Consider the following 9,442-nt stretch of genomic DNA (forward strand, 5'->3'; position numbering starts at 1 on the left):
CTCTAGGAAAGACTTTTCTCTGAACACAAAAATTTGTCTTTTTACTTTGGTGAAACCTATTGGGCAATGAGACATCAAACACTTGCAGCCTTTAATACCACAGAGTGTTGAAAGTTCATGGCTACTGGTATAAAAATTATGGCAGAGGTCTAATTTTTCAGAACTTGACCAATAATAGACATACACAGACAAGAAGTTCTCTTTAATAAAAATTATGCAGCACTCATTTCACTTATTAAAAAATGAACTTCATAAATTTAGTCCTCAGAATGATACAAAACCAAATTATTAAACGATTTGTCTGTAAGGACATTGAGAGTATTATATCAGTACAAAATCAATGATTCTTTGCCAAGAGGCACTAGGACGCAAAGGAATGAACTTAAGATACAACATGGGAACATGGGGGGAAGAAAGCTATAAGGAAGAAGTATTCTGCCATGAGAATAGTTAAACAGCGACTCTAAAAGGCTCTAGAATCTCCATCCTCAGGGATATGCAGAATTTGACTGCAAATCATCATGAGCAACCTTATCCTTTTGGAACAGGAGGCTGGATTAGATGACCTCTGGAGGTCCTTTGCAACCTATGTTATTCTATGGTTCAAAGATTTAATTTTCTTCTTTGATGTGTAACCTGATAGGTTTTACTGGAAGGGGAAAGCTACAGCACTGCAATACCTCAGCTTGAGTTAAGGTCTTCTCATGTCACTAAACATCTAGGAAGTTACAGCTTTTGATTAATTACTGAAATACAGAACTTGTAGAAATATAAACTGAATAAATTAAAAGGCAGTTAAGTCACAAGTGTGGTAGTTTTCAATACTTTCTGTAAGACTGTTAACCAAGTAAATACTACACCTCTCCATTATCTGTGCTGCATGATAGCACTAAAATACAAGAACCTTCTGACTCTGAAAGGTTCTTGTATTTAGGAGCAATCTTGTAACAAGCCTTTGGTGGCTTTTGCCAGCTTAACTTTAATTGTTCTCAGTATTTGACAAACTTCTTAAAACATACAGAATAAAACTACATACCCCATCATTGATTCTTCAAGACCAATGGTTGTTTAACTGATTTGGAAGCTGACACAAGAAGGATGGTGTCTGGGATCTCTTTGTGGAAACACTCCTTTAGCATAAGCAAATATGTTTTAGTGCTACTGTTATCAAAAGAAGGACAACCCTGTATCCTGTACCTTCCAACCCCGCTGTGCCTCTTATTGTAGGGATTGGAGAAATTAATTCAGGAACCTTTCTCTTGTTCCCATGCTGTCATTTCATGTGGAAGCTCTACTTCAGAGTTTCATAAAGCTCTTCTAAATCACCAATAGCACAGGCTGGAGTCTTACAGGGCAGCTGCCACTATCCATGGACAGCAAATAAATGGAAATAATCAAAATTTGTAGGCCACCACTTACAGGAGGAGCAGTAACTTTTCAAGTATAAAATATATGTGACTGAATTCAATTGCTGTTATATCATCATGAAAAATTGAAACAGAAAAGTTGCTTTTGAATATGTGATATGGTCTTTTACACATGGAAATTTATTCAAATGGCTGTCTGAAATATGAGAGGGTATCTTTTTTATTATCTGCTTTTCCTTTATAGCTCATTTTCACAGTTCTACATTTTCCTGGTGCTAATTTTAACTTCCCATGGTTTACATACACTTTTTCACTTTAAGAAGCAGTCTGAATATCTTAAAAAACTTCTCTGTTAATTTATTACATAATTGAGTAAATTATGAAGAATTTATTCACTTTCCCGGCAGAATTTCATCCAATCAATGTAATTAGCATCTAATATTTTGCAAATGAAGTTGACATCCTGTAACCTGGCCACTTGCTGATCACGCAGTGCTGTTACTTTCAAGTAATTTCTAATTTCTATACAGTGTCTTGTTATCGCATTTTCCTTTTCTTTATGCAGGTCTGAAACTATTTGAACTATATACTGCTCACTGGCCCATTACTTGAACAGTTTCCTACAAAAGAAACCATTTTTTTTACTGAAAGAGGGTCAGCCTTGTCACCAGCAGGTTCTTCCTCTGAGGCCGGATGCTCATTGATGCTCTCATTTTGTTCGGGATGTGGTTTTAAAGCCATTCTGTCAGCTTGCACTTTGTAGTGGACTGACTTGATCCAGAAGTTAATTGCATTGACATTAACCTGCTTTAACAAGCCTGAAGTATCAATAAATCATTTCTTTAGTCACTGCACTTTTCCTGCTGCTTCATTGATATACTTCACCTGAACTGATAAATAGGGTGAAAAAGATTTCTTCCTTCTAATATACTTTGCATGCTTAAGAATACCTTTCTAAAGAAAAAATGTAATGTTAATATATATGAATACATAAAAATATGTTAGTTAGATTACTTAGCTTTGCTATTCTTATTCCTTTTATAAGATTCAGTTTTAGGAAGACATTGAATTTAGTTTTACTTGCTATGTAGTCTGACTGATGAGTCCAACTACAAATGCATAATAAAACTTCTCTAAATAACCCAAAAATTCCTCTGAAGAGAATGTTATTTTTTTTCCTTCCTCTCCTTTCACCCCCAGATCTGTCTTTACAAGTACCTTATGAACACGTGCTGAGTGCCAAGTGCACTCTCATTGTATACAGGCAGTCCAGAGCAAAAGTGCTTCCACTACTGAGAATAAATTATCTGCTGTAATGTACCTCTTCACTTGAACCCACACTTCAGTGCAGCATAACATTGTTTTTCATCAGTAAACTCATGAGCAAAATTTACTGTGAAATTTTAATTACATCTTCTTCTTTGTTACTAAAACAGAGACAATAAACTCACATGAGTAACCTGTCAAGTAAAGATTTTATACCTATTCATAAGAATCTGTAAATGCAGTCACATATAATATTTGTCAAACTTAAATGTGTGGTTGAGAGAAATATAAAAACAACAAAAAAGTGTGTTATTTATTGTGCATACACGTGCATATGGCTTTAACTGCTGGACATGAAAAGTTGGCTTTGGGAGACATGAAGATTTCTGCATAACAATGAAATGAGAATTTTGAGGATTTTTTAAAAAAACAGATAGAAAAATATTGTTTTAAAGATTATTTTTCTGGTGTTAAAATACCCTGGGGCCACTAGATAATAGGAAGTTTTATCATTAATCTCAGTCAGATTTTTGAAAGAGTCAATGCAATGAACTTCCACTTAATATTGTTCCCATTATAAGAATGAATGGTATTTTGTATGCAATGACAAGGAGAAAAGAAAATCAATTTTGTGGTTTTAACTTTAATCAGCATACTTGCATATGGCAAGCTCTCACTGTCTACTTTGTGAATATATGAATCCATGGGTTTGTGGGTGTGTATCTACAGAAAGAAGAAAAAAAGAAAAAAAGTATAGAAATAAATTAGTGAACACAGCACTTGAGTTCACTGAGTAAATATTGAATTTTCAGGTAAAAATAAACCCCTAATCATTTCCCTGCTCCTCATTTGGCTTGTGACTGAATCAGTTTTTTTAAGATGGTTTGCTACTGGAGACCAAAGCCGTGGCAATTTCCTCCTGCAGGCAAAAGAAGAGCAACATAATTTTCATCTCATAGGTTCTAACAATCCATGTGGTTACTGCCTTTTAATATGTAATGAATAGATTTAAGTATAGTGGCAAGAATAATAGCATATCTAACAAAGTACAAAGTTTTCAACCTGCAACCAGAAGGGCTTAATACTTCTAGTCAAAGGCTGTTTTAATGCAGCTAGCATATGGATTTGAAAAGATCACCCTAAACTGCTTGAATTTAAGGTATGATAACCTTTAAAGGAAAAATGAATCAATTTTCCAAGTACAGAAGACAGAAAGTTCAACTGAAAGAATCACTTGTCAAAACTAATAAAATAGAACCTATATTTAATATTAGTTTTTTGCACTGCATTTAGCATTTAAAATTTTAAATAGTGCCTTAGTGAAGAAGTAACATTATTTGTGGTGCATGCTTTATGTGCAAATGGAAACTAGAAATATTCAGTCTTTTCATACCAAGCACAAGGAAAGAGAGGCAGCATGAGCAAAATCAAAACATTCAGCAAGGTTCAAGTATACGGTTCATTCAAGGAAGATTTATTGGTTTCACTGGGATGTAATTCTTACTATTCATTAGACCCTTAAAATGTTGGGTATCTAACTTAAGAGGCTTTATAAGATCACTATGTAGTCAAAGTATTAGGAACTTCCTGAAAGCAACTTCCTGAAAGCAACTCTCATTCTTTTTTTTTTTTTAAATAAATCTCTAAAGTAGGAAGGATTAAATAGTCACTCTCTCCATAGATAGCAAAGGCAGTGAATATCAGTATCTTATCCCTACACCATATGTCTCCTTACAACAGTATTTTTTTCAGTCTGAGATGCATGCTCAAATTCACAAACTGAGATTAATGTGGCTCTGCTCTTTGAAACCATTTTTGTATCATATGTGACAAAATTACTTGGATATTCATTGTATGAATGTATTATGAAAGTATAACAGCAGAAGGCTCAAAAAATAAAAAAGAGATAAAGCACAAGAAGAAATTTTTTGATAAACATTTCAGGGTGATTAAAATGGGATGACAGTGTTCTTTTCAGACAAGTTCCTATCATCTCACAGAGCCAAGTTTCTAATCTCATTTTACTCTTTTAGGGAAACAGCACATCAGCATTTAACAGTAAGATAGATGCAGTTCCCAAGGGGTAAAAAGACTGCTGTTGAGAAGCAGTAGAGACTGATGGAACGAAACAGAGGTGAGAATTACAGAATGGTACAATTAAATAATCATTTTGGTTAGAAAACACATTTAAGATCAAGTCCAACCATTTACCCAACACTGCCAAGTCGCACATCTAAACCATGTCTCCAAGTAGGTAGAAACAGTCAAAATTATAGGCTTTTTGCCATTTTAAATCTCTTTTTGAATGTCAAAGAAAGTGACTCTCTAATAAATAATTACTAAAAAAGGCACTTCCCTCTAGGCTGTGGACTTCTGTTCCACAGATGTTACCTAGTATGATGGATTTACTGTACCACAGTGAGTACTATAGGGCAAACTATGTCATCCTTACTTGTTCCTCATTCCAAGGATATAATTTTCTTTACAGAATGGAGATGCATGCAATAACAGTGTAAACCATTCTTACTAATTCACTGGATAAGGAAGATTTAGTAAAATGTAAAAAAAAGCTAGTAAAAAAAGTAATTTCTAAAGTGAGTATGAGAAGTTTCTTAACACAGCTCAGATGAAAGCTAGGTTCTGATGGGTTCCTGCTTATCACCTACCTTTGTAGCAAAAACTTTCCCCTTTTGCAGTCATTCCTGAATCTTCCAGTAAATTATATTTTCATTAAAGGAGATTGTCCAGTTAATATATTCATAGCTGGTTGTAGGCCTGGCATCCAGAGGGTAAATGTTTCTCAGTCAGATATACTGGATAAGCATCACCAAAGCACAGGCCATGGACACTAGCAGCCCTGTGAAAGGACAAAGGGCTTTCTTACCTTTCTTACTTTGCCTTTGAGGCTTGAGATGTTATGCCTGGGCATTCATACTCAGAGTGTAGACTGGAGAGAAATTAGTTCTGCAGTAGTTCCACGAGTGCATGCTGATGACTTCTGTGAGGTAACAACAAATTGGAATCAATGGAGTTCGGCTTTTAACAGAATAATAGTGGCAGAAGTGGCTCATACAACTATTCACCTTTCAAGCAAAAGATTAGATCATCATGTGTCAAGATTTTTAAAGCAGAGCAGTAGCTCAGCCATGCATCTAAATAGATGAATGGTACTGCATGTGGTAAAAAAATTATAGCCTTTTTGGGTTATAGATATTTGTGAGGGATAGAATGAACAAACTGATTTATTCAATGAAACTTGTTATTGAACTTACATAATATTCACATTCTTTTAAAGAAATCCCTGTTGGAAGGGAAATAAGCTGCAGCTTCCCAGATTAATTTCCTCTCTGCATTTTTCTACATTGGTCCATTTCTAATAATTGGCACACACTGAGATGACATCAGTCTGCCTAATTTAAGCACCTAAAACAAGGCAGAGAGGAACTCTCTCTAGAGGCCTTCAAAGATACCTACTGTTAGGTAGGTATCCCAGAAGTTAGGCACTGCTATTTTTCTCCCAGTATCTGTACTATAGATTAGATCCCTCTCTTGGCTATAAGGAAAAGCACATATTTTCTTTTCTCTTTTTTTTTTTTTGTCTGTTTTGTTGTTGCTGTTGTTGTTTTTATTTGTTTTGGTTTTCTTAATTAAATGCAACATTTTAAAATATTTGACGATAGAGCAGAGGTATCTAACTAGGGGCATTGACTTAGGGTGACTGAACACAGAAATGGGCTGCACAGAGAGGTTGTGGAGTGGCCATCCTTGGACATATTCAAAACTCACTGGGACATGGACCTGTGCGATTTTCTACAGATGACCCTTCGTTGAGCGGGAGAGTTCGACTAAATGATGTCCAAAGGTGCCAATTGATTTCAGCTGTTCTGTTGATGCTGAATTGATTTTGCCTTTTTTGCTTTTACATATTCTCTATATTCTTTATATTTACATTTGTAGCTCAGTATCCTATTGTAGTATTTGTAGTTAACATTTTACCTACTCTACTAGACAGAAAGAGAAAACAAATTCCCCAGTAGCTCCAAGCTGGGGGTCTATGGTTACATTTTCTGGGAAGCCAAGGTTGAAACTAGCGCTCCAAGACAATTTCAGAAATAAAATTTAGTTACTATCTAAGGGGAATGGGTGGGGGGGGGGGGGAGATGAAGAAACGGTTGGACCAGGGAGGAATCACCTCATTACTTGTATCTCTAACTGGGGACTCTTGTCACTTATGCTAATTTACTAGACCCATAAAAATTGCACATGCTCTATGTTATGTGTGCATCTTCAGGCACTTTACACCTAGCAAATTGTGCACTAAAGGTAACCGCTTTTTATCACCTAACTCTGTCTGGCTCGTGATTTTAGAATGAGCAAAAAGGCAGAGATCACTGTGATTCTGGGATTTTGCATTCCTCCTGGGTTATCTGGCTGGTTATTCCACCTCTTACATGTGTTTTTTTCATGCATAAATTGAACCAGGAGCAATTTGTTCACCATGTATGTGTCCTGTCACAGTGGCTTGATTTCCTCCTCTTTGGAACAGACCATTCTTGAGGCTGGAGGAGATAACGTTTCAAACCAACCATCTCCCCTGGAACTCCCCTCTCTCCAGTGTGGTTTCCCATGGGATTCTTGCAAGCACAGACCTAACAGGTCAAAGTTCACTCTCCTGAGCTCCAAGGTTGGAGTCCTGCTGTTTGCCTTCATCCTTCCTCTCAGTATCCTGATCTCCACCATCTCATGGCCCCTGCAGCCAACAGCCAAAATCTTCAACCATTTCTCCATTGCTTTTAAGGATCAGGTCCAGCAGAGCAGGTCCCTTCATCAACAACACTGTCATCCATGTCATGAATTTATCACACCCATGCACATACCTGGATTTTTTGTAATCTGCGCTGTTGGCCTTCCAGCAGATATTAGATACTTCATGACAAATTTCCTACAAAATAGAGCAAATGGAATCATGTCTCTTGGTCTGCAATTTTGGGTTTTTTTTATAAGGCTGTGCACTTGGGTAATACAGAATATATTGCACTTTTTTTTACAGCCACAGTTTCAACAGTGCAACTTACCTTGTGTATCACAGTTCTGGTTTAGTTGTCTTGTTGGGTTTTTGTATCTCCGTGTCACGAATTTTAGGATCTTTGTATCTGCAAAAGGGAAGTGAATCTCTTCCACTTACAATCACATTCTCTCGCAAGTTACTTACCAAGAAACCATAAGATTAACAAAATAAAATTCGATTTGACCTGTAATGTTAACCGAACAGACGCCTTTATGCTCTATTAATAATTTAAGAAGCATAGCATGATAAAAAAATGTAGCAAACAATGTGCAGAACGTCCACCTTTCACAACTTAAATCAAATTTGTGTTAATTTAACTGAAGATCATTCCTTTAATTTTTCCTTTTTAAAAAGACAGTGACCTCCAGGGATAATCTCACCACCTGTTTAAGAAAAAAAGAGAAAAAAATTTCAGCTTCAGAGTACATTTAGTCAAGGAATAAAACAATGAGAAATTTTTGAATGCTTCAAGAAATCTAGTAGACTAAGCTAAGAAATAAGTTCAATGCAAACAAAACTTGAAGAACAAGAAGAAAATCTATCAATCGCTTTCTGACATAGCCTTTTCCTTTTTCTGTTATTTACCAAAATAATGTAAATAACAAAATATGGAAAAAAAAATGCGAATGTGTAGTTGAATGCAAATGTCCTCAAGACTGTAAGAGTATATTAAGTTCTGTTCAGACAACAATTCACCCATTAAGTGAATGGTCAGACATTAAATTCATGCTGAGAGTCTTCTCATAAATAAATGGTAGTCCTATATAGACATAAAAAGGCCCTAGGTCTACTCAAGTGTGGAAAAAAGTTAGAGGCCACAGAAAGTAATTTGTACACATCTGTACATTAGGTATGGCTTTTAACATGCTCTACAACAATTAACAAGTGAAGGTATCATGCTCATAATTCCATAATATCTGATGAATAGACACAGTTTCTGGTATATATCATTGCCTCAGGCTTTCTGCAGAAACTGGCAGGCATGTCTAACCTGTACTAAGTTGTACTGAGCTTATCTTTTCCAAGACTCTTTGTGACTCTAAGAGCTAGGTAAGCTTGATTGTAATGGAAGTTAAATCGTGGAAGAAAGAAAGATGTTTAAATTGGAAAGACTGGTATGAAGAAACTGAAAGCTTTTCTTGGCTATTGACAATATTTTAGTCTTAAAGTTTAATGTGAAAGTCTTCAGAAGTGATAGGGAGGAATGCTGTGGTCTCATTTGTTGAGGGTTTTGCAGGCTTCTGAGTGAAAGCTATAGAAGAAATGGTGCAAAGTGCTGGAAGGATTCCTTCCTCATGGCCTTCTGATAATGCTGGATGCATGAATTGGAATGGAGGATGAGACAAATGACCAGAACTGGTGTCACAAATATATTGACTACACTGGATGAACACCTCTGTTTTTGACATCCCATATAGGTCTAAAACTGAAATTATATGTTAAGCATCAGCTTCCCATCATGAATTACTGGTCCATGAGTTCCAGTACTTCTTATGTCTAGGACAAATGGGCAGTGATGCCATGCTACCTCTACAGAGAGGATCTGGAAAATTTCCCCAGAAGATTCTGAAATCAGAAAGACTTTCTACTTTGGAAATATGAATTTTAGATATGACAACATCAGCTCTCCAACCTAGAAGGGAGATAAAAAAGATCCTTTCTAATCATACAAGCAAAGCAAAGCAAAATTGAGGCTGTCTACTGCCTTGCTTAACACCAAGAAGCCAAATTTTAAATGTAG

At 36.0% G+C, this 9,442-nt stretch overlaps 1 long non-coding RNA gene across 1 annotated transcript; it reads right to left on the minus strand.

Annotated features, from left to right (window-relative positions):
* Positions 1-5,519: 5,519 nt before the first annotated feature.
* On the minus strand, positions 5,520-7,831 carry LOC143694059 (uncharacterized). Its single transcript, XR_013182233.1, has 3 exons — positions 7,709-7,831; positions 7,511-7,575; positions 5,520-5,631 (listed from the first exon to the last, which is right to left on the minus strand). It is a non-coding gene; the product is annotated as an uncharacterized LOC143694059 (long non-coding RNA).
* Positions 7,832-9,442: the final 1,611 nt, after the last annotated feature.

This window comes from Agelaius phoeniceus, chromosome 5, assembly GCF_051311805.1.
Source record: "Agelaius phoeniceus isolate bAgePho1 chromosome 5, bAgePho1.hap1, whole genome shotgun sequence".
Lineage (NCBI taxonomy): Eukaryota > Metazoa > Chordata > Aves > Passeriformes > Icteridae > Agelaius > Agelaius phoeniceus.